The sequence below is a fragment of the Ambystoma mexicanum genome, chromosome 7q, assembly GCF_040938575.1.
Source record: "Ambystoma mexicanum isolate Mex_15411 chromosome 7q, UKY_AmexF1_1, whole genome shotgun sequence".
Lineage (NCBI taxonomy): Eukaryota > Metazoa > Chordata > Amphibia > Caudata > Ambystomatidae > Ambystoma > Ambystoma mexicanum.
Window position 1 is genome coordinate 528,776,283 of NC_090941.1, and position 27,586 is coordinate 528,803,868.

General features: G+C 44.8%; 1 protein-coding gene across 3 annotated transcripts in view; it reads left to right on the forward strand.

The window, feature by feature from the left end:
- The window catches only part of ERICH6B (glutamate rich 6B), a 2,074,788-nt gene that overhangs the window by 1,417,073 nt on the left and 630,129 nt on the right, over positions 1-27,586 (forward strand). The window lies entirely within an intron of this gene.

The window sequence follows — 27,586 nt, forward strand, 5'->3', positions numbered from 1 at the left end:
GTACCGGTATTTTACCGGTAACAGTAAATCCTTACCGCCTTACTACGAGGTCCCTTTGCGGGTTGGGGAATTTAACGTCTGCTTTTTGCAGGCATTAAAAACCAACCCACAAAGGGACCCAGGGAGCTAATTACGGTACCGCAAATTACGGTACCGTAATTAGCGCCTTCCCCATTCCCATAGAGCCCTATGGGGCAAAAATGGGAATGGGGAAGGGCAATGGTGGAAGGGGGAATTACCGCCCCGCCAACCTTGGAATGGGGCGGTAATTCCCCTTTCCGCCAAGGCGGTGCCGGTATTTTACCGGCATGAACCATGGTGCTAATAGCGCCATGGTTCTCCGCCATCCGTGTAATGAGGCCCTTTGTCTTGAAATACGACACATTGAGAAATTACCATTCTGATATCCCAAAATGTTATGAAGTAATTATACAGGGCAATGAGAAACGCCCAAACAGAGAAAGGAAAAAGTTGTCAGTAACTTCTTTTAAATATTACGAATGTCTAGAAACATTATTTTGAAGGTAAAGAGGTACTCAGCACCTCGAATCAACTAGTGATATAACATGCTAAATTGATGCTGGTTTGAAATGCAAGTGTTAGGACACCGCTTTGCTTTGTTATAGTAGTATCCTCGCCCACAGTCCCAACACTGTAGGGCTACTCTTCTGTTAAATGTACTTCTTGCTCCCTCACCCAAGACCGACAATCTTGGGGTCCCTTTTGACATCAACCTCTGACTACGACCATTCATCACTACCACCCCCTCAGCAAACTGGAATACTGCTCATGTCTACTCCTTAATTAAGCAACCTACACTCTCTACAACCTACCATGGTCCTCCCTACTTCGACATACCAGCACCATGCTGACTGGCTCTCCATGCACATCCACTCCCTTTTCAATTTCCTCCTACTAGCTCATAAAGGTGTCAATGGTCTTGCTCCTCGGGAACTAGCTGTCTGTATCTCTGTATACTCAACATCTCGTTCCTCATGCCCCCTTGTGCTCCTTTTAGCCTCCTCTCGCTTCCATTTGTTCTCCCTACTTGTGCCGCTTCATTGGAATCTGCTGGCCATCAAATTGAAAGCCAGCCTGAAAGCAGATTTTTTCAAAGCTAGGCTTAAAGTTCAACTAATTGCCAAAGATGGAATTTCCCCTGCCCTCTCCCAATCCTCCTTACGTGAACCTACAAATGCCTCCAATGCTGCGTAATAGTATACATTTAACTAATTGTATAGAGTCCCTCTTTGCTTTGAAGCCCTTTCCACCGTTGCATAATGCTACCTTTTGAAGTCACTGGTTTCTGATAGAGTTCTGTTTTATTTTGTCCCTGGTTTATTGACCAATTTCTTCACGCCCTCATAAACTGGCTCATCACTTGTTCTCATCATTGTGCTAACTTACAGACACCCTTCAGAGGAATGCCTCAATCATCTGGAAATGTTTTGTGGTAAGTCACACCTGGTAAAAATTGACATATTTTCAAATGAATACAAATGGGAGCTGTCGTCAATAAATGAATTCCCACATAACCTTCCTCAATCAAAGCCTCTTTGATGGATGATATTTGCCTTCGCCTGGGTGTCATCTGCAAATGCTTTTCAAGTGGGGGGGTCAAAGCGAGTGATGAACATATCTGTAGTCTGATAAAGGAAATGTTGTATTGCCAAGCCATCCAGGCCCTTTTCCTTTATCTTTGCATCCCCAGTAGTATGTGAGTGGTCATTACTAGGACCCCCCACTTAAAAGACACTTGCACAGCTTTCAGAACACACTAGCCTCATACACGAAAGGCGGTAATGGTTAACGGCCACCGTTAATGGTAACGGTGACCGTTAATCATTACCGCCTTACTACGAGGTCCCTTAGCGGGTTGGTGCTTTAACGCCTGCTTTTTGCAGGCGTTAAAAACCAACCCGCTAAGTGACCTCGGAGCTAATTATGGCACCGCAAAATTGCGGTGCCGTAATTAGCGCCTTCCCCATTCCCATAGAGCCCTATGGGGCAGAAATGGGAATGGGGAAGGGCAATGGCGGAAGGGGGATTTACCGCCCCACCAACCTTGGAATGGGGCGGTAAATCCCCTTTCCGCCAAGGCGGTGCCGGTATTTTACCGGCATGAGCCATGGCGCTAATAGCGGCATGGCTCACCGCCTTCCGTGTAATGAGGCTCCATATAATGCACCTTGTAGCACTTAAAAATAAGAAATACCACAACTTGCCATCATTACTGCAGGTCCAACTCTGAATACTGTATTTGCTAAGTCTTGATCTGAAAAAACTACAGAAAAGCAAACTGATTCAAAGAAGTTCTACTCCAAGCGGTCCATGCTCGATACGAGTGCATGCATGGTTTTCCTGGATAGACCTATGTTGAGATATAGGGCCTCATCGGGAGTTGGGGTTATTAGGCCTACCGCCGGATCATGGGTTTGGAGGAACGGTAAATTCCCATTCCCCATTGGGCCCATTCGGGAAGTCCCCATTGAGCCCAATGGGGAATTTTCGCGCTATTACCGCCGAAAATCAGCACAATTGCGGCAGATTTGCCGCCAGCTCAGAGCTTCGGGCAAATCCGCCAAACCGTGATTTGGTAGACGCTTAAATGTGGCAGTAATAACATTACCCCCACATTTAAGGGTTACCACCATACTCGTGATGAGGCTCATAAAGTCCTACCACAGAAAAAGGGAGACAGCTCGGGAATGCCACACTGAAAGCCAGTTACTGTATGTTGTCATTGTGACTGTATCCAATACGCCAGGGCAAATACATTCAGCCAAACACCAAATCACTTGAATTTGTACTGTATCAGGTATTTTGGAATTGGCCGAACTTTCATGGGATTTGGCTGGCAGACTCAGGTAAAGCTTATGACAACTCATGCTGATGAAATGCTGCTGTGAACATTGGGTTGAAGAAGACACACCTTTTCCTTCCAGCAAATGTTACAAAAAAACAAAGTATAAAGTTACTGGACTAAGGTAGAAGTTTTGAACTTTTCTTGTTAGTGATGCTGAAAGAAAGTTAAGTTTCTAAATGACTAATATCTTTCACCAGGTGGTTTCTCTAATAGCGAAATCACAGTGAACTCTTTGTTTGCAGCTGACAAAACATTGTAATCATTTAAAAAGAACTCAGTGCAAAATGCACAAAAGTAATACAAATAAAGGATTGCAGAGGATGCATTTTTTATTTTCATTACTCGAGACCTACTGTATATACCACCTTATTTACATTGTCCCGTTTCTACATCATGAATGCCATGTGACTAAGTCTGCCTCAGCCTAACATGCCATTCTAAGGTCACTGCCAGGGGCGTTGCTAGGGGGGGGGCTAAGGGGGCTATAGCCCCTGATCTTTTGGCTGAAGCCCCGGATAGAATCTCAGGAGCTACAGCCAAAAGACTAGCTAGCCCCCAGTCCCAACAGTTCCGACATCAGCTTAGCCCCGGGTCTTTTCCAGACCTAGCAACTCCCCTGGTCACTGCACCCATGCAGTCACTCTATTATTAACTAACTAAACAGTAGTGCTCTAGAAAACTCATCAGGATGAAACTTCACGCAAGCCTAATCATGTATAACCAGATGATTTACAGAGGTCCATGCTAAATTCCCTATATCGTAATATTATAAACATCAGTAATGCCCACCGTGTCAACCTTTGAATAATGAAAGGCAGACCCCGATATTTGCCTGACGCTGCTGGTCTGATATGTAATCTTACAATTCCCCACTTCAACTTTACTATTTTATCAACTTCAGACTGATGAAAGGCTGAGTTCATCTTGCACAGATTCAAACCTGGGACCTGCATATTAAATATAGGACTCTGCAGTTGATGTATTAATCTACTGAGATGTCTTACTATAGAGTTTAATATGATGGCCTAATTGCATAACGTTTGTTAATGCATAGAACTCCAATTCCTCTTTCTAATCCTCCCAAACAACCTCATCTGATGCCGCCCCCCTTTTCTCCTTACTGTGTTCTCTCTTCCTGAAATATTTTAATTTATTTTGTATCTCTAGGAGATTCACGAGAGCACAGAGAGATCACTTTTGAGAACATTTGCTTAGGCATAGTATCCAATAACTCTGCAGAAAAATACCCCATACTAGACAAATTGCTCCTGAAATCCATAATCAACCCGCAATTAAAAACTCTTTCCACTGAGTGGGAGATTCAGCAGGGGCCTGAACAACCAGCTGACACATTCAAAGATGTGGTTGAGGTGCAGGAGGCTATAGCAGGAAGCTATAGAAGGTGATAGCTGAAAGAGGAACCAGCACACTGTTAAAGTTAGCACAGTGGACAATACAGAGACACAACAAAGGAAAGAGACAGAGATTGCCTGCTAGAAAACTGAGAAGCCAAACTCTGGTCAACTGAATTACATAAGAACAAGTAAGGACAAAAGCAATAAATCAAATCTTCACAGAAATAGACAGAGAAAGAGCAGGGTAGGAATCGAGGTTCAAAACAAGTAGGTGTTAAAACACCCTCAATGCAAGAAAAAAAGTATTCATCCAGACAGCTGCTACATTTCTAGACCAGGCTCAGCTAAATCACGCTTATTAGCTGCACCTAAAGCATCATGCCTAAAGGTGATCTGCCCCCACTCTCGCTGAACCTTGGAAAGTAAAAGCAACACCGGACCATTGTATTTCTGGGGTTTGTAGTTCTCAAGCTCTTACTTTACTTTACTTTACAACATTTGTTAAGCGCACTGTGGACCCTCGGGCAAAAAGGCACTAACCGTTAAACAAACATATATCATAGAAAGGGTGAGCTACAAAGGCCAGAGGTTTGACAATTATCCAAAGAGGTGGTTTTTTAACGCTTTTTTAAAGACGAATAAAGAACCAAGGAGTCTTAATTCTTTAGGCAACTTGTTCCAAAGTTTAGGAGCAGCTGAGAAAAAAGTCCCCTTCACAGTTTGATTGTTCTACATCTAGGCTGCAAGAGCTCATTTCGGCTGCTAGACCTGAGATCCTACTAATCGGTTATCGATAATGGAGGTCTGTCAGTAAAGTGGCATGTTACCCATCCTCCACTTGAAGGTTATTGTAAGTACCCTAAAAGCTATACGAGCTTCAATTGGGAGCCAGTGCAAGGATTGTCTGGCGCTCATAATATGGTCTCTTCTAGAAAGGCCCGAGACAGCTCTGAACGCTCTGTTCTGTATTATTTGTAGTCTGTGTATTTCGTGTTTGTTGATACCCACTAGTAGACTATCGCAATAATCTATCTTCGTGCCAATTATGGCTCTGACGATTATCTCTGCGCATTGTTGGGTAAGGGGTGGCTTGAGATGGTGTAGGAGTTTGATATAATAAGTGGAGGAGGCTCTTATACTTGACACATGAGATTCCATAGTCAATGATTGATCTAGCGTAACTCCTAATATTTTAAGTATCTTTACAGGGGCGATCATGTCCGTTCAGAGTATAAACGGACCATAATTGCTATCACATTTTTTTATAGGTGCGGAGCGCCCCACAATCATGAGCTCGGTTTTATTTTTGTTAAGGGCTAAGTTATTATTAAGCATCCATTTCTCAATGATGGTGAACATTCTGTTAAGTTCCTGTTCATCCTGCATGTGACTACCGGAAAGAGGAACAACACATTGGGCTTCATTACGACATTGGAGGTAGCCTTGCCGCTATTTGCGATCATGGCTACCCCATTCCGGGTACCAGGTTCGGGTTCCCTGAATGGGGAAATACCGGCCATTCCGACCGTGGAGGGCCCGGTATTTCCCCATTCAGGGAACCCGGACCCGGTACATCCCCATTCCTATTCGAGCCCCCATAGGGTTCAATGGGAATGGGGAGGATTGAAACAACAGGCCCGTTATAAAGGGCCCGTTGTTTGCATCCTGGTATGCTCGCGGGACCCGCTAAGGACTCATGTTTTTAGAGAATTTGGCAACATCTGTGAGTCTGTGTCTAAAGATTAATTTATGAATTTACAGATTGCTTTAATAAGTGGCAATGCATGGCAACAACTAGGTTTTCCAAAGCACCAAAAGGTGAATTCTATGACAAGACTGGAGGCGAGCATTATGCTTCATCTTCATTTATTTCTACTCTTCAGCAGTTCAACAAAACATATATAAAACCTTTAAAAAGTGTCCCATAAACTTTTCTCCTTTTCAAAACTACAACATCCATGAATCTCTGTAGTCCATGCCCTCTCAGCCAGTCACAACCCATTTCCTGTGCTTGGACTCCTCCTCTTCCTTTACTGCTCTTCAAGCAGATAAGTACCTTTTTGTTCTCTCTCCGTATGTCAGTAGCATATTGACTGAGTGTGAGTGAAAATATTGGTATCAGAGAGCACTTAAACCTTGCAGAGTGTAAGCACATATGAAAGAGAAGATTGACTTAGAGTAGTCATAGTTTCAAAATTTTTTGTGAATACAGACGAGCGTGGATAGTTTATGGGACACTTTTCAAAGGTTTTTTATATGTTTTGTTGAACTGCTGAAGAGTAGAAATAAATGAAGATGAAGCATTATGCTCGCCTCCAGTCTTTAATAGAATTAATACTCCCTGCGCAGCTAGCAGGGATCATCTTCATTATGGGACAGTGTGATTTGTGCAATTCAATATGCAAGTTCTAATATATATGCCAACATTTAAAGACAAAAAGATGCATGAATATAGTTTTGAAGACTCCTCCCAGTGTTCAAATGGCAAAACCGTGACACAAACACTTGATTGGCACCTCGATATCAACATTTGTTCAGGACTTTGGAAACTTGAAACAGTTTGATTAAATACCAATCAAAACATTAAATTATTTTAATATGACATTCAATTACACATTTAAACATTTGCTTTGTGAGGGGGCATAAGTGAGCGCACGACCAAGATGGCCACATTCTCTTAAGCTCCGCTGGAGCTGGAGGAAGAGCGCAGCTGTATTTGGTATGTTTGTCCCCTGTGCTCCCACAGAGAGAAGATTCCAACGGGTGCTTGTGTTGGAGCGGACCAGCTGAGTTTGGGACTAGTGTGTGAAAGCACTGTCCCGTTTGTTGCCTCTTGCGTGAACATCTGCACCTGGTGTAATACTTGTACTGAGTGATGTGGTCGGAGGAGGAGAAGATTGCAGCTTGGTGCCATTATAGGGGGGCTTCCTATGCTCAGAGAAACGGATAACAGCTTATATCAAAAGGATCTTTGTCAGAGCAGTGAGCCCGCCTGTATGTACGCATGCGCATTGCCTGGGTCCCCTGTATCAGTGAGTGTGCCTCCCTTAAAGCGCAGTCACTGGGGAAAGGGCAACCCTGCTTCGCTTGGGGTTGTGCTGAGGTGGCACAACTCAGACCGAGCAACTGGAGACCTGGGTGATAATCTTGAGGCCTGCTTGCTCTGTTGTGTTTTATATGCTTCTTTCAGCATTGCAAGCCTTTGGCTTCCCAGTTGTGGTGCAGAGGGAGAACTGTTCTGCTGTAGAACTAAGATCAGGTGACACAGATCCAAGTAGGGTGGGCTGGTGGTGACCATACTTTTTTCTGGTAACTGGCACCTGATATTGGCGCTGGCCCCTCGGGGTACTGTGCTGAGCACATGGCCAAAGGGCATAAATGGCAGTCAAGGCTACCATTCTTGCAGAAAGAGCTCCCGGTGACTCAAAAAGGAGGTAATAATGCCAGAAAGTGGGGGGTGGCAGGCGGTGTTGGGGTGTCCAGAGGAGCAAGGGGGGCTCGGGGTGAAACACTCAAATTGGAAAAAAAAACAAAGAGGCGCGTCTATGTGAAAATGCCTCATTATTAAGTTTTCATGATGTACGATCAAAAGAAAAACAGGCACTATAAATCGGTCTTTTTCTCATGAGAACTTAATAAAGAGGTATTTTCACATAGAACCACATCCCTATTGTGAGGATGCTGCTGACTTACTTCATCTTTGGGGGTACATGTCATGCTCTATGGACAGCTTTACGGGTTGCAAGGCGGTCTGCGTTAATGTCACACTTGGCCTTTTGTGGGTTCTTTTGTAAGCTTGTTTATAAATGTACCGCTGGTGCGGCTGGGTCAGTGCTCCGTGTTGCTCCTGGGCAGATGCCCTATGTTTTTGGTTTGGGTTTGTGTTGAGTTGGAGTTTGGGGAGTCCACTGATGGTTACTCTCCTTGATCAGCCCTAAGATGTAGTCTCTGGAAGTCTGTACCTTGATGATCTGGAATGTTAGGGTTCTTCACAATCCTATTAAGGTCCAGAAGTTAGTATCTTTTCGTGAGTGGCACAGTGCAAAGATAATCCTACTCCAGGAGATGCATTTATCTGGGACAGCTAACGAGGCTCTAGCTAAGTCTTAGGGCTCCTCCAGATTTTACACCTCGTAATCGTCAATTTCAAGAGGCGTTATCAATCTCATTCACAAGTACCTTAGGTTTCAGATCTTGGGGCATGACCATGACCCTGAGGGTAGATTTTTCATTGTTTCTGGTAACTTGGCTCGCACACATCTGACAATAGTCAACATATATGCCCCTAACATTGATGACCCTTTTTTTTATAAACACCTGATTGACAAATGCAACCCTTACTTAAACACTCAAATTGTTTGGGCAGGGTGACTTCAATACCCTTTTGCATACCGTTTTAGAGAAATCAAGTGTGGGCCCGAAATTCCTTTCAATGTCCGCATTTCTCTTGAAATTCATAGAGGGATGGAGTACCTGGAGCTCCTAGATGTGTGGAGAACACTGCACAAGTGGGCAGGGAATATTCATATTATTTCTTGTGCATGAAATGCAATCATGTATTAACTAAATCTTGACAGGAAATAGATTACTTTATAGGACAAAAGCATCTATCCTATTGCGTAGGACGTTCTCAGATCATTCCAGTTAGTATCGAAATTTGAATTGGACAGTGGGACAGTTGTGAGAACATTCTGGCATTTTAAGTGTCAAACATTGGGAGATGTGGCATTTCATAATGATATCCTAGAGGTTATCACCTCATCTTTTAGAATAATATTGTCTTGCTGCTCTTGATGCCTACGATATGGGAGACATTCAAAGTTTATCCTCAGTGTCGCTGTATTGGCCTAGAAAATGTGGTCCTTAAAACTGTTCAGAGAAACCTGGCTGAGTTAGAGATGGAGCTTGGTTGTCTTGAGAGGCAGCTGGGGCTTCTGGCTTCAATTAAGTCCAAGTTGGACCTGTTTTGTATGGAGGCAGACGTTAGCTCATAAGTATGGCAAGGAGGGTAGACCTGGTCGATAACTGGCTCAACTGCTCAGGTGTGAGATGTGTGAAGAGGCCTTGCAGATACTAAAATCTTCTTCAAGATACGAGTGGATCGACTTTTGCCCCATGTATCCTCCATTGTTCCCTTGGATCAAACAGGTTTATGCCCGATAGATCAATGTGCTGAAACAGAGGCGGTTATTTGTGATTCTGGCCCAAACTGGCCGGGGACCCAGGCCCTGGGGGCTCTATTAGACGATGAGAAAGCATTTGGTTCAGTATTTGGAATTATCTTTTTGCTATCCTTGAAAAAAGTGGGCTCCCCCAATACTTTTTACGGTGTGTTAAACTTCTTTCCAACTCGTAATCATCGATTTCAAGAGGCGTTACCTGTTATGAATAATTAATTGTAAAATTCTGCAAACATTATTGTCCCCAGTAAGATACACATCAAACCCATAGGTCTCTCACATGAGTCTAGAAGAGCTGAGAATGTGAATTAGGTATCTTATTTAACCAGACTGGAAGAGGGGTGATCTCCTAGATGAAAATAGAATCCCCCTGAGACTCTCCAGGCGACCCGGCAATAAGCTTTATCCCCGGGAGAATCCCAGGGAAACCCTCACGGGGAATAAAACCCTGAAGAGCTGCTTGAGTACGTAGGCTCTTTGGCAGGTCCCAGTGATCAAGATGTGTTATCCCGGGAGTCTGATGTAGAACGGAATTGGCTTTAGAATTTCTGATCCTGACCGGTGATGTCAGAATGACTGGTAAGGAGAAAGAGATAAGAGTGGTTAGATACCAACTAGTAGAGATAGAAGATGAAGATCCAAAGTCCAAAATTCTTACCAATGGCCAGGACGTAAGGGTGATATCAGAAAGAGGAATGAGGATGTTCTGGTAGGACCGGAATTCTAGGTCAGGAAAGTAAGTCAGAGTACAATTACCATCGACCTATTCTGAAAACAAAAAACTCAGAATACTCCAAGAGAGAAAGTTAAACAGAAAAGAAGTCTACCTGTGAACAACCAGCATCAATCCTAATAAAGTTATCTCTTGGTAGAAAAAAGGATCTTGTCAGATCTATAAAAAAGAATAGAATAATTCAGAAAGGAATCTCTAATACTGCCAAGGCAAGTAAGAAAAATACCCTATCAGAAGAAGTAATAATAGTCTACCCGAACAAGCACTGGTAAAGGGCGATTGTTGCAGCAGAATCTCAAACTGGCGAGTATCAGACTCGAGTGTTCTTTGAGGCTCCAGCCGTTCCAACCGGATCGAAGAAACTGACAACTGCAAAGAGTTTGAATGTAGGAAACGATGTTAAGAGGTGAAGCCTAAACTCGCATACTGACTCATACAACCACACGCAGGAGCAAAGAGTAAGTCAAGGATTTTGAGAGAAGAATTCCCTCACACGGACTCACGAAGCGTTTGCAGGCTCCTTGGAGAGTAGCAACGCGTCTTCTCCTTGCATCAAAGCGTTGATATACTGTGAGATCAGTACGCCAGGTGCGTAGCGACGATGCATTCTGGGTGTCGACAACTAGACCGCTATTGACAGTAAGGCGGTCTGTGAGAACAGCCATGTTGGAGTCAGGCGCTGTCTCGGGAATGCCGCCCGCCATATTGAAGTCAGGGGCTGCTTCGTAAACAGCGCAAAGAGACATAACAGTATGCCCCCTCTTAGGCTCGACCCCTCCCGGTTTGTCTGGATGTCTTATATGAAATTTCCTAATCAACCGCGGTACATGAATAGCAGTAACCGATTCCCAAGTGCGATCTGCTGGAGAATACCCTTTCCAGTCAATTAGGTATTGTAGATGGCCTCGATGAATTCGGAATCGCATACCTCTTTGACTTCCAATTCTGGACCTGAATCTGACAATACCGGAGCAGGTCGATCAGAGATTCTGGGATGGAATTTACTCCGATTATCCGGCTTCAGTTGTGAAATATGAAATACAGGATGTATTCGTGCCCAAGAGTTAGGTAAACAGATTCTGAAGGCAGCAGAACCTATGGCAGCAATGACCTGGAATGGACCAAAAAACCTAGGAGAGTTTAGATGGTACTAAATGCTTAGGTAAAAATCGTGAAGACAACCACACCCAGTCATCAGGCTTGATTATTGGGGCAGGAGTCCAATGGCGATCCGTGAACAATTTGCTTTTGTTCTGAGAATGTTGTAAGGCGATTACCGCTGAGCGATGTCCTTACTTGATCTGGTGGACCAGAGTATTAAGGTCTGGACATTTTGTATCAGACTTCCTCATAGTAGGAAAAGATGCAGGATTGAACCCAAACGTACATTGAAATGGTGAGGTATGTATGGCCGAATGGTAGGAATTATTATGTGCAAACTCGGCTAGAGGTAAAAGATCCTTACAATCATCCTGAGCAGCAGATATATAACTCCGGAGATACCCTTCTAACGTTTGATTCAGTCTTTCCGTTTGACCGTTAGATTGGGGATGGTATCCGGAGCTAAGGGCTCGGGAGATGCCAAGGGATCGACAGACCAGTTTCCAATATTGAGAAGTGTATTGTGGTCCTCTGTCTGAAATGATTGTTTCTGGTAATCCATGCATGGAAAAAATATGTTTGATGAAAATCTGTGCCATCTGGGATGCAGTTGGTATTTTTACCAAGGGAAGAAAATGGGCCAATTTTGTCAAAGAGTTAATAGTGACCATTATAGTTGAGTATCCTTGAGATTGAGGCAGATCTACAATGAAGTCCGTTGAGATTATTTGCCACGGACGAGTTGGTAAAGGCATCCGAACCAGTTCCCCTAACGGAGATCGTCTCAGTACCTTGATCTGTAGACAAACTGGACATGAACCCACGTATTCCTTAGTGTCCCTTCGTAATGTAGGCCACCAAAAATAACGTGAGATTAATTCCAACGTGGAAATGAATCCACGATGACCCGCCGTCTTGGATTGATGACACATATCCAGAACTTCCTTTTGAAGAGGATTAGTAGGAATATATGCTCTATGGCCAAGGAAATAACAACCGTCCTCTTTAATCAAAGCCACCTTGTTTGAGTGTGAAAGTAGTTTCTTTGCTACAGAATTGGATTGAGATCTAAGCTGAGTTATGAAGTCGGAAGCAGAAGCTATCCATAGCTGTCAAAGGAAATATGGGTTCCGACCTAAATAGGTTACTGGGGGGATGTTCCTTGCGGGACAGAGCATCTGCCCTTAAATTATCTCTTCCGGGAATAAAAGAGAACGTGATCTTAAATGGTGAAAAAAAAATGAGCCCATCGTGCCTGCCGACTGTTACAAGTCTGGCGTATTGTAGTATTCGAAGGTTATGATGGTGTGTCCAAACTTCAACAGGAAATTTAGCTCCTAAAAGTAGATGTCGCCATTCTTCAAAGGCACGTTTGATGGCGAGGAGCTCCTTTTCTAATACTGTATAATTTAACTCTGAGGTTTGAAGGGTTTTAGAAAGGAAGGCCACTGGACGTTCTTGATCAAGGTCATCATTCTGCAAAAGCACCGCTCCCAGAGCATATTGAGAGGCATCAGTCTCAATAATGAATCTTCGGTCTTGATTTGGAGTTAAAAGGATGGGGGCTGAGGTAAACAATTTCTTCAGGTCACAGAAGGCTTGGTCCACTGTCGCAGACCAGACAAAAATTGCTCCCTTCTTTAAAAGACTGGTAAGAGGTTGAGTTAGCCTTGAAAATACAGGTATGAACCTCCGATATAAGTTTGCAAAACCAATAAACCGTTGAATATCCTTTCCTGATGTAGGAGTGAGCCAATCTCGTACAGCTGAAACTTTCTCAGGATCCATTGATATTCCCCTGGCTGATATAACATACCCCAAATATGTTACTTCAGGTTGATGGAAAGTACACTTCTCAGGATTACAGAACAAATGATTTTGCTGTAAACGCCGAAGGACCTCTTGTACATGTAATACATGTTCCTTCATGGAAGATAAAAAAAACAGAATGTCGTCGAGAGAGACAACCATGCAGTGTAAGAGCAGATCTGCAAACAGGTGGTCCATAAAGCGTTGAAACACTGCTGGGGCATTAGACAGCCCGAACGGCATGACCCTATACTGAAAATGCCCAAAGGGTGTTCTAAATGCCGTTTTCCATTCATCTCCAGCTCTTATACGGATCAGATGATATGCTCCCTTTAAGTCTAGCTTTGTGTAGATTGTATCCCCCTTTACAACTTCCAGAATATCTGGAATTAATGGCATTGGATATCTGTCCGGAATGGTAATCTTATTCAGGCCACGAAAATCAATGCAGGGACGCAATTTGTCAGAATTCTTCTTTGACACAAAAAATAAGGAGGCGGCAGCTGGCGAGGTGGACTCCGTTATTAACCCATTCATTAAATTGGTACGAAGGTATTCTCAAAGCACTTCCTTCTCATTGTTGGATAAGATATACATCCGCCCAAAAGGCAGAGGTTGGTCTGCTATTAATTCAATTGGGCAGTCATCTCCCCTATGGGGTGGCAATTGATTGTATTCGGAAGCAGAAAACACCTCCTGATATTCTTGATGGACCTCCGGAATTCCAGCAATCTGATTGAGAGAATGTACCCTTCTTGTATCTCTTTCTGCAGGTGATAATTCGATGGATGATTTCTGGTGGGTACCTATGCACTGAGCTAGACAGAACTCTGACCCGAGAAAGAAAGAAGCAGCTGTCTAGTTGATAAACGGGTTGTGTCTTCTGAGCCAGGGTAACCCTAGAATTACAGGATGATGGGCTGCTCTAATAATGTCCAAAGTTAGAATTTCTTGATGAGATGCAATGGACATTAGAATTGAGTCTGTCTGATCCTTGATGGGACCAGAAATCAGAGGACTACCATTGACGTTTTCAACAGGAATGGGTTCCTTTTTTGGGGATCGTGGGATGTTTTGAGAAGCGGCCCATTGATCGTCCACAAAGTTTCCAGCAGCCCCACTATCGATCAATGCGGGAATATCTTGCAAAATAAGATTCCCGATGGTGAAGGATACTTTGAGAACCAACATGTTAGAAGTCGAGTGGTTGGTACAATAAAATGAACATGATCTTTGTGAGGAACCTGATTCAGGGTTAGGTTCCCGGATCATGGTTCCCCTCAAGACCGGGCGTTGGCGTTTCCCGACCGCCGAATAGGTGCAATTGGACATTCCTGAACAGAGTGGGTATTGGCACCACAATACATATATAACCCTAAATTTCGTCTACGGCTTCTTTCTTCCGGACTTAACAGTCCTCGAGAAGCTGAACCCAATTGCATAGGCTCATCGGTGGTCTGGGACTTAGAGGGTGCAGGAACGAAAGAAGTTCTTGTTAATCTCCCTTTTTTCCTCTCTGCCATCCTTTCCTTCATTCTGTAGTCAATTTGCATGACTAATGCTATGAACTCAGTGAGGGTAGTGGGACGAGGTACTCTAGACACCTCGTCCTTAAGATCCTCTGATAGACCTCTTCGAAAAATTGTAACTTGTGCATCATCTGATCATGTGGTCTCACTAGCCATTTGTTTAAATTTTGTAATATAAGCTAGAATGTCTAAATTACCCTGTTTTAGGTCCAAAAGATGCTCTTGTGTAGCTACTTTAATTTCTTGACGACCAAACATAGTATGTATGCTATTGCCAAAGGCTTGATGGGAATCCAAAATGGGGTTGTTATTAGTAATCAGGGGGGTAGCCCAAGCAAAAGTTTGGGAAACCATATAGCCCACTGGTTCCCGGTCTGTATGAAAAAAGTTAGCTTTAAATGTGAACTGTACGGCACAAGCATCTAAAAATTCTTTTACCTTATGAGGATTCCCATCAAATTGTCTGCCCGGGAGAGGTCCGGGAGGAACTTCTGAACAATGAGGAATACGAGACACAGCAGCTTGTTGGGCAATCTGTTGAGACGCCTGTTGTTGCTGCTGTCTTAAGGACGTATTCTCCTGTTTTACCTGCTGTACTTCATTTGTGACAGATTGAATAGCAGCAATTAGTTGTTGGATCTGTTGCTGTTGAGGATTCATACTTAGCCTATGAATCTGAATCTTACTAGAGACAAAAAGATTGCTATCACAATTTCTCCTTATCGGGCGTTGCTAACGAGTGGATCGACTTTTGCCCCATGTATCCTCCATTGTTCCCTTGGATCAAACAGGTTTATGCCCGATAGATCAATGTGCTGAAACATAGGCGGTTATTTGTGATTCTGGCCCAAACTGGCCGGGGACCCAGGCCCTGGGGGCCCTATTAGACGCTGAGAAAGCATTTGGTTCAGTATTTGGAATTATCTTTTTGCTATCCTTGAAAAAAGTGGGCTCCCCCAATGCTTTTTACGGTGTGTTAAACTTCTTTACAACTCGTAATCGTGGATTTCAAGAGGCATTACCACCCTCATTCACAAGTATCTTAGGTTTGAAGTATTGGGGCATGACCAGGACCCTGAGGGTAGATTTGTCATTGTTTGGCTTGCACATATCTGACAATAGACAACATATATTTCCCGAACATTGATTACCCTTTTTTTTATAAGCACCTAATTGACAAATGCAACCCTTACTTACACACTCAAATTGTTTGGGCGGGTGACTTCAATACCATTTTGCATACAGTTTTATAGGGATAGAGCGTGGGCCAGAAACCCTTTTGATGACAGCATGCAAAATTCATAGAGGGGTGGAGGACCTGCAGCTCCTAGATGTGTGGAGAACACTGTACCCGGTGGGCAGGGAATATTCATATTATTACTCATGGTATGCAATCACGTATTGACTAAATCTGTGGCGAAGTCGGGCAAAGTGGGACTGTGCTGTCTGCAGCTGTCAGAATCGCCTGACTTTCTTGCCTGGACTCTGCTCTACTCATCAGCACCCCAGATTGAGAGGGCCTGTGCACTCAGGCTGTGTTGGAGCACAAATCGTTACATCACTGGTGCCTGGCATGCCCTTTGGGAGTCCCGAGGATCACCTGCTCAGCATTGTTGTTGTTGCCTGGCAACAGCCGGCATCGAAGAAAGCCATGCCCTCTGCCTCGCTTTCATCCTGCTCGCTGCGGCTTGAAAGTCTTTGCTTCTGGTGAAGCCACTGTGAAGTCGGGCAAAGTTGGGCTGAGCGGTCTGCAGCTGACAGGAATTTCGGCGCATGCTGCACAACTCATTGCTGAATCCTGGGCTCCATCCACTAGGAGGAGCTATGATGCAGCTTGGGCAAAATGGACAGGCTGGTGCAAGAGCAGAAGTGTTCATCCCATTTCAGCACCTGTAGTGGAAATACTGAATTTCCTAGCAAGCTTATTACAGAACGGGAGAGCTTTCTGTACAATAGGTGTGTACGGGTCAGCGATATCAGCTGGACACTTGCCAATAGAAGGAGTTCCGGCAGGAGAACACCCCGCAGTAGTGAGACTCATCAGAGGTGCGAGATTCAGAGTTCATCCAGAGCCCAGATATAATACAACGTGGGACGTGTCAGCAGTATTAAAATTATTGGCGGATTGGCCAACAAATAAGTACCTTTCCCTTAAACAGTTATCAGGGAAGCTGGCCATGTTGCTGTGTTTAATCTCATGCAAACAAGTGTCCGATGTTAGAGCCCTGGAGATTAACAGAAGATCCTTTGGGCCGGACGGAGTGACTTTCTCTATAGTCAAAAGGACCGAGGCAGGGACTACTACAGTCCATTACCCGTACTTTCCGAGCAATACAAAATGGTGCGTAGCACGATGTATTAAAGAGTACTAGAGTAGGATGGCAGAGAATAGGGCAGTAAGTACTACACAGCTCTTAATAGCGCGCAGGAAGCCCTACCATGCGGTTACTACAGCTACCATCGCAAGATGGGTCAAACAGATTATGCATGCAGCAGGTGTGAATGTGGACATGTATGGAGCGCATTCAGTGAGACGAGCAATGGCTTCGACTGCCGCGTGAGTGGGTGTACCATTAAGTGAAATTATGCTAGCTGCAGACTGGTCAAGTGATCGCACATTTAAAGAGTTTTATTTTAAGCCAGCTGAGAGTCCAGCTGGAACGGTGCTGGGGAAGCTTTGAACAAGCATAATGCTTGCCTTCAATCTTGTCATAGAATGAAGATTACCCCTGCTAGCTGCGCAGGGAGTATTAATTCTATAAAAGACTAGGAGGCAAGCATTACATTCCCACCCGAGTATTGTACTGACTATAATTGCATTGTGTTATGTTAGTAAGTACACTCCATAGACTCCACCCTAATATTCTTCTATTGTATTGCCTCTTAAGGGAAGATCAGAAGAATAACTGAAGACAGAGCAATAGCAGAGTGATTCAGGAAGCCGGAGGTTCGCCGGCAGTTGAGTTCTCAAGTTAAAGAAATCTGCGCAGCCTTAGCGGAGATCAGTAATGGAAGTTATGCAAGTTACGGAAGTATGAAGTTTTCAGAGCAATTAAAAGCAGAGGAGGAGTCCAAGCACAGGAAGTGGGTTGTGACTGGCTGAGAGGGCATGGACTACAGAGACTCATGGATTTTGTAGTTTTGAAAAGGAGAAAAGTTTATGGGACACTTTTTAAAGGTTTTATATATGTTTTGTTGAACTGCTGAAGAGTAGAAATAAATGAAGATGAAGCATTATGCTCGCCTCCTAGTCTTTAACAGAATTAATACTCCCTGCACAGCTAGCAGGGGTCATCTTCATTATGGGACAGTGTGATTTGTGCAATTCAATATGCAAGTTCTAATATATTTCCAACATGTAAAGACAAAAAGATGCATGAATATAGTTTTGAAGACTCCTCCCAGTGTTCAAATGGCAAAACCGTGACACAAACACTTAATTGGCACCTCGATATCAACATTTGTTCAGGACTTTGGAAACTTGAAACAGTTTGATTAAAAACCCAATCAAAACATTACATTATTTTAATATGACATTCAATTACACATTTAAACATTTGCTTTGTGAGGGGGCATAAGTGAGCGCACGACCAAGATGGCCACATTCTCTTAAGCTCCGCTGGAGCTGGAGGAAGAGCGCAGCTGTATTTGGTATGTTGGTCCCCTGTGCTCCCACAGAGAGAAGATTCCAACGGGTGCTTGTGTTGGAGCGGACCAGCTGAGTTTGGGACTAGTGTGTGAAAGCACTGTCCCGTTTTCACAACAAGGCACCGGAGGCCTTGTTGCCTCTTGCGTGAACATCTGAACCTTGTGTAATACTTGTACTGAGTGATGTGGTCGGAGGAGGTGAAGATCACAGCTTGGTGCCATTATAGGGGGGCTTCCTATGCTCAGAGAAACGGATAACAGCTTATATCAAAAGGATCTTTGTCAGGGCAGTGAGCCTGCCTGTATGTAAGCATGCGCATTGCCTGGGTCCCCTGTATCAGTGAGTGTGCCTCCCTCAAAGCGCAGTCACTGGGGAAAGGGCAACCCTGCTTTGCTTGGGGTTGTGCTGAGATGGCGCAACTCAGACCGAGCAACTGGAGACCTGGGTGATAATCTTGAGGCCTGCTTGCTCTGTTGTGTTTTATATGCTTGTTTCAGCACTGCAAGCCTTTGGCTTCCCAGTTGTGGTGCAGAGTGAGAACTGTTCTGCTGTAGAACTAACCGCAGGTGACACAGATCCAAGTAGGGTGGGCTGGTGGTGACTATACTTTTTTCTGGTAACTGGCACCTGATATTGGCTCTGGCCCCTCGGGGTACTGTGCTGAGCACATGGCCAAAGGGCATAAACGGCAGTCAAGGCTACCGTTCTTGCAGAAAGAGCTCCCGGTGACTCCAAAAGGAGGTAATAATGCCAGAAAGTGGGGGGTGGCAGGCGGTGTTGGGGTGTCCGGAGGAGCGAGGGGGGCTCGGGGGTGAAACCCCCAAATTGGAGGCGCGTCTATGTGAAAATGCCTCATTATTAAGTTTTCATGATGTACGATCAAAAGAAAAACAGGCACTATAAATCAGTCTTTTTCTCATGAGACCTTAATAAAGAGGTATTTTCACATAGAACCACATCCCTCTCTTTCTATTGAACTTCTAGTTGAAAGGGTGCATCGAATATCTGGTACGCCTCCCGAACCTGGACCGAATCCTCGACCTGTGCTTGCCCACCTTTGAATTACAGGGCTAGGGACACTGTTTTGCGATGAGCACAGGAATTAGGGGATCTATGCTAACAGGAAGCCATAGGGCCTCATTACAAGCGTGGCGGTAGCCGTGCCTGTTTTACAGGCACGGCTACCGCCAAACTCGCTACCGGCACCGCCACCCGTGAATGGGCAATTACCAGCCCATTACGAATTGAATGAGCCGGTAATTCCTCATTCGCGGGTGGCGGTATTGCCATAGGGCAGAATGGGGGCGGGGAGGTTGGATGCGCCAGCACCGTTGATAACGGTGCCAGGGCAATTACGAGTTATGCTCGCGGGTGCTGAACAGCCCTCCAGGTCAGATCAGGCACCCGCAAGCAGAACTCGTAATTCGTCGGTACGCTATTATCGGTGCCGGTGCCTTACTGGCACCGTTCACACCATACCGGCAACATTATAATGAGGCCCATAGACTCCTTTTATCTGGATTTTACACCGTTGATCCAGAATGACTGCCTTTATTTTGCCTCTGTGAAACTCCAACTGTGGGAGCGTGCTCAACAATATGCTATGCTGTATCCCTCTAAGTTGCGAGTTGTCCACAATAACAAGACTCACTTTTTTACAGATTCAGCGGATGCTCACTCTTTTTTTATTCTTTGCTAAAGGCTGATAGTGCAGCCTAGTTGGTTCTCCTTTTTTGTGCTAGCGTGTGGCTGTGTTTTTCATGATATATGGACTGCGCCAGGCTATCCGAAGGATGGGTTCTATTGTGAGGATGCTGCTGACTTATTTCATCTTTGGGGGTACATGTCATGCTCTATGGACAGCTTTACGGGTTGCAAGGCGGTCTGCGTTAATGTCGCACTTGGCCTTTTGTGGGTTCTTTTGTAAGCTTGTTTATGAATGTAACGCTGGTGCAGCTGGGTCAGTGCACCGTGTTGCCCCTTGGGAATATGCCCTATGTTTTTGGTTTGGGTTTGTGTTGAGTTGGAATTTGGGGAGTCCACTGATGGTTGGGGTATTGCAGTGTGGGGAGGATGAGATTATGTTGTGGATGTTTGTCGATCGTTTTAAAAATGGTTTGCATTATGTGAAGACAGTTGATATGTTTGTAGTCCTGAGATGCCATGTTGTTATCCCCCGAGGTTCCTATGTCTTTACTCTCCTTGATCAGCCCTAAGATGTAGTCTCTGGAAGTCTGTACCTTGATGATCTGGAATGGTAGGGTTCTTCACAATCCTATTAAAGTCCAGAAGTTAGTATATTTTCGTGAGCGGCACAGTGCAAAGATAATCCTACTCCAGGAGATGCATTTATCTGGGACAGCTAACGAGGCTCTAGCTAAGTCTTAGGGCTCCTCCAGATTTTACACCTCACAATCGTCAATTTCAAGAGGCGTTATCAACCTCATTCACAAGTATCTTAGGTTTCAGATCTTGGGGCATGACCAGGACCCTGAGGGTAGATTTTTCATTGTTTCTGGTAACTTAGCTCGCACACATCTGACAATAGTCAACATATATGCCCCGAACATTGATGACCCTTTTTTTTATAAACACCTGATTGACAAATGCAACCCTTACTTAAACACTCAAATTGTTTGGGCAGGTGAGTTCAATACCCTTTTGCATACAGTTTTAGAGAAATCGAGTGTGGGCCCGAAATTCCTTTCAATGTCCACATTTCTCTTGAAATACATAGAGGGATGGAGTACCTGGAGCTCCTAGATGTGTGGAGAACACTGCACAAGTGGGCATGGAATATTCATATTATTTCTTGTGCATGATATGCAATCATGTATTAACTAAATCTTGACAGGAAATAGATTACTTTATAGGACAAAGGCATCTACCCTATTGCCTAGGACGTTCTCAGATCATTCCAGTTAGTATTGAAATTTGAATTAGACAGTGGGACAGTTGTGAGAACATTCTGGAATTTTAAGTGTCAAGCATTGGGAGATGTGGCATTTCATAGTTATATCCTAGAGGTTACCTCATTTTTTAGAATAATATTGTCTTGCTGCTCTTGATGCCTACGATATGGGAGACATTCAAAGTTTATCTTCAGTGTCGCTGTATTGGCCTAGAAAATGTGGTCCTTAAAACTGTTCAGAGAAAACTGGCTGAGTTAGAGATGGAGCTTGGTTGTCTTGAGAGGCAGCTGGGGCTTCTGGCTTCAATTAAGTCCAAGTTGGACCCGTCTGGCTCAATTGCTCAGGTGTGAGATGAGTGAGGAGGCCTTGCAGATACTAAGATCTTCTTCAAGATAATAGTGGATCAACTTTTGCCCGATGTATCCTCCATTGTTCCCTTGGATCAAACAGGTTTATGCCCGATATATCAATGTGCTGAAACAGAGGCGGTTATTTGTGATTCTGGCCCAAACTGGCCGGGGACCCAGGTCCTGGGGGCCCTATTAGACGCTGAGAAAGCATTTGGTTCAGTATTTGGAATTATCTTTTTGCTATCCTTGAAAAAAGTGGGCTCCCCCAATACTTTTTACGGTGTGTTAAACTTCTTTACAACTCGTAATCGTCGATTTGAAGAGGCGTTACCACCCTCATTCACAAGTATTTTAGGTTTGAGGTATTGGGGCATGACCAGGACCCTGAGGGTAGATTTGTCATTGTTTGACTTGCACATATCTGACAATAGTCAACATATATTTCCCGAACATTGATGACCCTTCTTTTTATAAGCACCTGATTGACAAATGCAAACCTTACTTACACACTCAAATTGTTTGGGCGGGTGACTTCAATACCATTTTGCATACAGTTTTATAGGGATAGAGCGTGGGCTAAAAAACCCTTTTGATGACAGCATGCAAAATTCATAGAGGGGTGGAGGACCTGCAGCTCCTAGATGTGTGGAGAACACTGTAGCCGGTGGGCAGGGAATATTCATATTATTACTCTGTCCATGGTATGCAATCACGTATTGACTAAATCTGTGGTGAAGTCGGGCAAAGTGGGACTGTGCTGTCTTCAGCTGTCAGAATCGCCTGACTTTCTTGCCTGGACTGTGCTCTACTCATCAGCAACCCGGATTGAGAGGGCCTGTGCACTCAGGCTGTGTTGGAGCACAGCTTGTTACATCACTGGTGCCTGGCATGCCCTTTGGGAGTCCCGAGGATCACCTGCTCAGCGTTGTTGTTGTTGCCTGGCAACAGCCAGCATCTAAGAAAGCCACGCCCTCTGCCTCGCTTTCATCCTGCTCGCCGCGGCTTGAAAGTCTTTCCTTCTGGTGAAGCCGCTGTGAAGTCGGGCAAAGTTGGGCTGAGCGGTCTGCAGCTGACAGGATCGCCTGACTTTCTTGCCTGGACTCTGCTCTACTCATCGCACCCAGGATTGAGAGGGCATGTGCACTCAGGCTGTGTTGGAGCACAGCTTGTTGCATCACTGGTGCCTGGCCTGCCCTTTCGGAGTCCCGAGGATCACCTGCTCAGCATTGCTGTTGTTGCCTGGCAACCGCTGGCATTGAAGAAAGCCACGCCCCCTGCCTCGCTTTCATCCTGCTCGCTGCATCTTGAAAGTCCTGCCTTCTGGTGAAGCTGCAGCGAAGTCAGGCAAGGTGGGGCTGAGCTGCCTGCAGCTGTCCGCGGCGGGAACGCGGCCTATGGCCTTGTAACCATGTCACGCTCCAGTACCATGTCCACCCCAGCACCATCGGACAAATCATTGCCCACCATCTGGAACGTCATCAAGGTACTGGTTTATATATACATGACCATTTCTATATCAAATTTATTATCGTCTGACAGCCAACAATCGGACATCCGGTTTACACACTCATGCACGAATCCTAACATTACCTATCCACCGATCACTGATACTTCTGCTGCCATTGACCTGGGCCTCTGGAATGCAAAGTCTTTGTGTAAGAAGACATCTGCAGTTTTGGACATTTTCTTAAGTTTACATTTTCAGAGTCTTTGTATTACCGAAACCTGGATTCTACCTTATAATTCAACTTTTGCTGCCTCTCTTACGTCTTCATTGTCTTCTAGAATTCATAGCCCCAGAACCAGTGGCTGCAGAGGTGGCATTGTCATGCTCTATCGCTCTTCCTGCTTTTCTATTCCTTCACCTACTGACATGCCTGTCTACACTTCTTTTGAGTATATCTATAAGATCTTCACTGTTCCCTATGCTGTATCATTTCTTGTCATCTATCGTCCACCTGGCCCACCTGGCTCATTCTGTGAGGATATTGACCATCTTCTCTGTCATATCCTTCCTAGCCCAACTCTGCTCCTTTTACTCTGATACTTTAATCTTCACCTTTCTTCTACTCATTCTGCCTCTCCTTTTCTCTCGATTCTTGACTCTCAATTATTGTCTCCACTCTCTACTCCCCCTACTCACATCTCTGGGTTTTCTCTAGACTTAATTCTTCTCTCCACCTTCTCTGCTTCTTCTGTACTTGCTTTACCTACGTATCTATCTGATCACTTGTTACTCTCTGTATCTCTTCTCCCTTCTATTTCTCCTTCTCTCTGTACTTCTTCAACACCAAAAACTTTCTTTTGATCTATGCAACTTTAACTATTTGCTTTTTCTTGATACTTGTACAAATATTCTTCCTTCTCTCGAGCACTTTGGCTCTCTTTCTGCTGAGGAAGCTTGCTCTACTCTTTCTTCAACTCTCTCTCGTTTAGTCTTGACCAGCTCTATCCTCTCTCTGCTTTTCAACCCACCCGCAACCTTGGCTCTCCTCCCATCTGCATTCCATGCAGCGGCTTCTCCATCGTCTGGAAAAATGTTGGCTTAAAAAATGGATCTCGATCTAATCGCTCTGCTTACTTTTCCTACCACACCCTCTATGATAATTGTTTAAACTCTGTGAAATGCTCCTACTTCTCTGACTTTCTGCATACTAAATTTGCTCATCCTATGCGTCTTGTTCAAACTTTAACTCAGCTTCTTTCTCCTCCCTCTTTCTGCCTCTGACTTTGCTAATTTTTCCTCCTCCAAAGTTCACTCTTTATGCCAGGATATTGTAAATTTGTCCTCTTCTAATACTGTATTGTCTCCTCCTTCTGCTCCCTTGACTCTCTTTACTGATTTTGCTCCTGTCTCAGACTCTGACGTATCACTTCTGCCGGCTAAGGTCCATCCAACAGCAGCTCCTGTGGATCCTATTCTATCTATTCCTATTCCATCTGCTCTTATCTCTAAAATCTACCCTTCTCTGGCTGAGTCTCTGGCTCCACCTTTTAACCCTGTGGGGAAGGGAAAGGGCCGTCAGGTAAATCAGGCAATTGATTCTGATCAATTGCCTGATTGTGCCTGACCCTTGTATTGGGACATGTCAGGTAAACGGCTGGTGTTAGTCCGTTGTCCTTTGTGTTGTGTGAAAGTGCTTGTGTTGGAAAAGGGGTGGCAGTTGTTTGAAACGTCATGTGAAAAAGGATGGGGGAAACGGTGTTGAAGGAAGGGGGATACCACATTGCACCCGTCAGTATCCCACTCCCCGAGGATCCCCTATCCAGGTGATCCTCCCTCACTGGTCCACCCCCAGGAGCTGAATCTAAAGAGATGGCTGTGTCCTGGCCACCTGTGACTAGTTAGGGAGACACCTTCAGGTTTCTCACAGTAGGGAAGGAGAGCTTCTGTGGGGAGGTTCTTGAGGATCGATGCTCGGAGAATGTCATCTGTATACAATGTGGCTTTGAGGGTGGCCATGGTTTCTACCAGGTCCCTCTGTTGGGTCTGTGGATGCAGAGTTGGTTTCTATGAGCTGGCACATCTTGCTGATTTTGTCAATGAAGAAGGTGTTGATGGCAGAGAATTTTTCCTTGGAGTGTGGTATGGCAGGGGTGGGAAGCAGGTTGACGCATTGCTTGACTACTTTGAAGAGGGCTCTGCTTTTGTTGTCGGCGTCTGCTATGGTGTTCTGATTAGGGCTCAAGTCGAGGGTACACGCGGGGGAACGGAGTCCACCCACTTTATTCAGACTCTTGTCTCCTTCTTCAATACCTGCCTCTCTACTTCCGTCTTTCCCTCAGCTTTCAAACACACAACTATTATTCCTATTATAAAAAAACCTCAGCTAATCCTCTTATTATCTCCAACTTGCATCCTATTTCATCTTTGCCCTATGTATCTAAGCTTCTAGAGCGCTTAGTATACTCTCACACTTCCTCTTTTGTCAATGATCTATCTCTCCTCCCATGTTTCCAATCTGGGTTTCGTCCCCGTCACTCCACTGAGACTGCTTTGACCTGTGTGCTTAACTCTCGCCTCTCAGCTCACTACTCTAAACACTCCTCGTTTCTTATTCTCCTAGATCTATCCGCAGCTTTCGACACCATTGACCACTCTTTGCTATTGGAATCTGTTTCCTCATTTGGACTTAGGGGTCCTGCTCTTTCCTGGTTCTCTTATTATCTGTCTAATAGAACCTTTTCTGTCTCTAGGGGTGGTGAGACTTCCTCACCTCTCCCTCTTGAGCACGATGTCCCTCAAGGGTCAGTCTTGGGTCCTTTTCTTTTCTCACTATATACTACACTACTTGTGCCTACTATCTCCTCTTTCGGACTTTCGCATCACTTTTACGCTGACGACACGCAACTCTTTTTTATCTTTCTCTTCCTTCACTCCGGAAATACATCATTGCCTTACGTCCTGTGTTAGGGAGAATTCTCCAGAATGGCTAATTTCCCTTACCTACTGAGTCCCTCAGCAGCTTTGCTGGATTTCTAGGATTTATTTTTTCCCCTGGTAAGAGTGTGAGCCTTTTTTCCCACTCTTAAATGTGATTTCCTGTGTGTTTTACATTTTTGTGTTCATAGACTGTGGAACCTCACCTACTCCATAGGCATCATCTTTTTACTGTGTGTCACACAGCACCTTTAGTGCAGTGACACAGGGTTGTCTTTTTCAGACTTCCCACTTTAAACTCCATTTTCTGGGACTGACCTCTGTCTCCCAGAACATGTAAAGTTGCCATTGACTTTATTAGTCTTTTTAAATTCACACACCCAGTACAAACTATCTTCCATAGAGTACTGGAAAGGGTTAATAGTTATCCCTTTTTGTCTGTTTCTCATGGAACATTATTTCGTTCCACTTTCTTTAAGATTTGACTGGTGGCAGTGGTATCTACCAAATTATTCCTACCGCAGTCTATGAAAATGGCCTTGGTACTGTTTTCGGCTAAATTAGTAGCCTGAAACTTAAATCCGCTGGACCCCATTTACGTTTATTTGGTTCAGGCTGGGTTTATTCGCCATTTCTTTTTGGAAAGGTCTTTCTCATGTTTTACTCTGCACACCAAACCAGGTTTGGTTCCTTTGTTTGCAGTCCTTTGGCAGGCTTCTGCACAGAAGCCCTCCTAAGGTGTCTGAGAGTCTAGGTAGACAGGATGTGAGGAAGGGGTTTTAGGCCCCCTGCACAGGGTCTCCAAGTCGCACTCTTGTTTGATTGGCTAGGTGACTGTCCTGCCAGGAAAGCCACACTGCTGTGTTATTGACAGCTAGGCTCTGTGAATGGGGGAAAACTGCATAAAAAGCAGGTCTCTGGGACTTGGAAGGTAGAGTCGCCACTGGATTGAGAGAACCGAAGAGAAGCTGAAGGACTGCTGCAACTACTGAACCTCCCGGTGAAGCCCTGCTGCGGGTCCAAATCTCCTAAACTTCGACGACAGAGAAGATCTACGAGGAATCTTTTTCCCTTGAGCTGGTGGCACCAACCAGTTCGCCAAACACCAAGCAAGGCCTCCCTCCCCTGGTCGAATTTGCTGTGCATCGCTGCAGTGAACTGGATAGCCAGGAGGACCGGACCCTGTTTGGGTTTTAAGGAGCGCACCTTTTATTTGTTGCTTTGTTCTGCTGCTGGTTTCTTCCCTGGGCAGTGCAGGACCCTCTAGTCTTCCTCCTTCGTGTCAGTCCGACAGTCGCTTCAGGGACAGTGAGCCTGCAGGATCTGCCAGGAACTTCTGCCTCAGCTACAGCATTCTTCTTCTTTTAAGGAACTGTTCAACCTCGATTGTTCGTTTCGTCCGACCGCGGTGAAAGTGTTTTAAATCTTCTGCCAATCCGAGGGCTTGTCCTTCTCTACTCTTTTAAGTAACTTTTCTTCCGACCAACTTCATTTCCAGCTCTTGGCAAAGACTTAACCGCAAGCTACTCTGAACTGTGTGATCCTCTGCAAAGACTCTGAACCATTAACATTGGCCCAGGCCTATTGATTTGAATCCTCATTGTAGTAAGCCTTTTCTAGATTGCCCTGCCTACTTACTTGTTGGCGCTGCTTGATTTGGAATAACCTTGTCTTTCCCTCCCTTTTTAAATTGCTGGAGTGCCATTTTGCTTACACTTCAT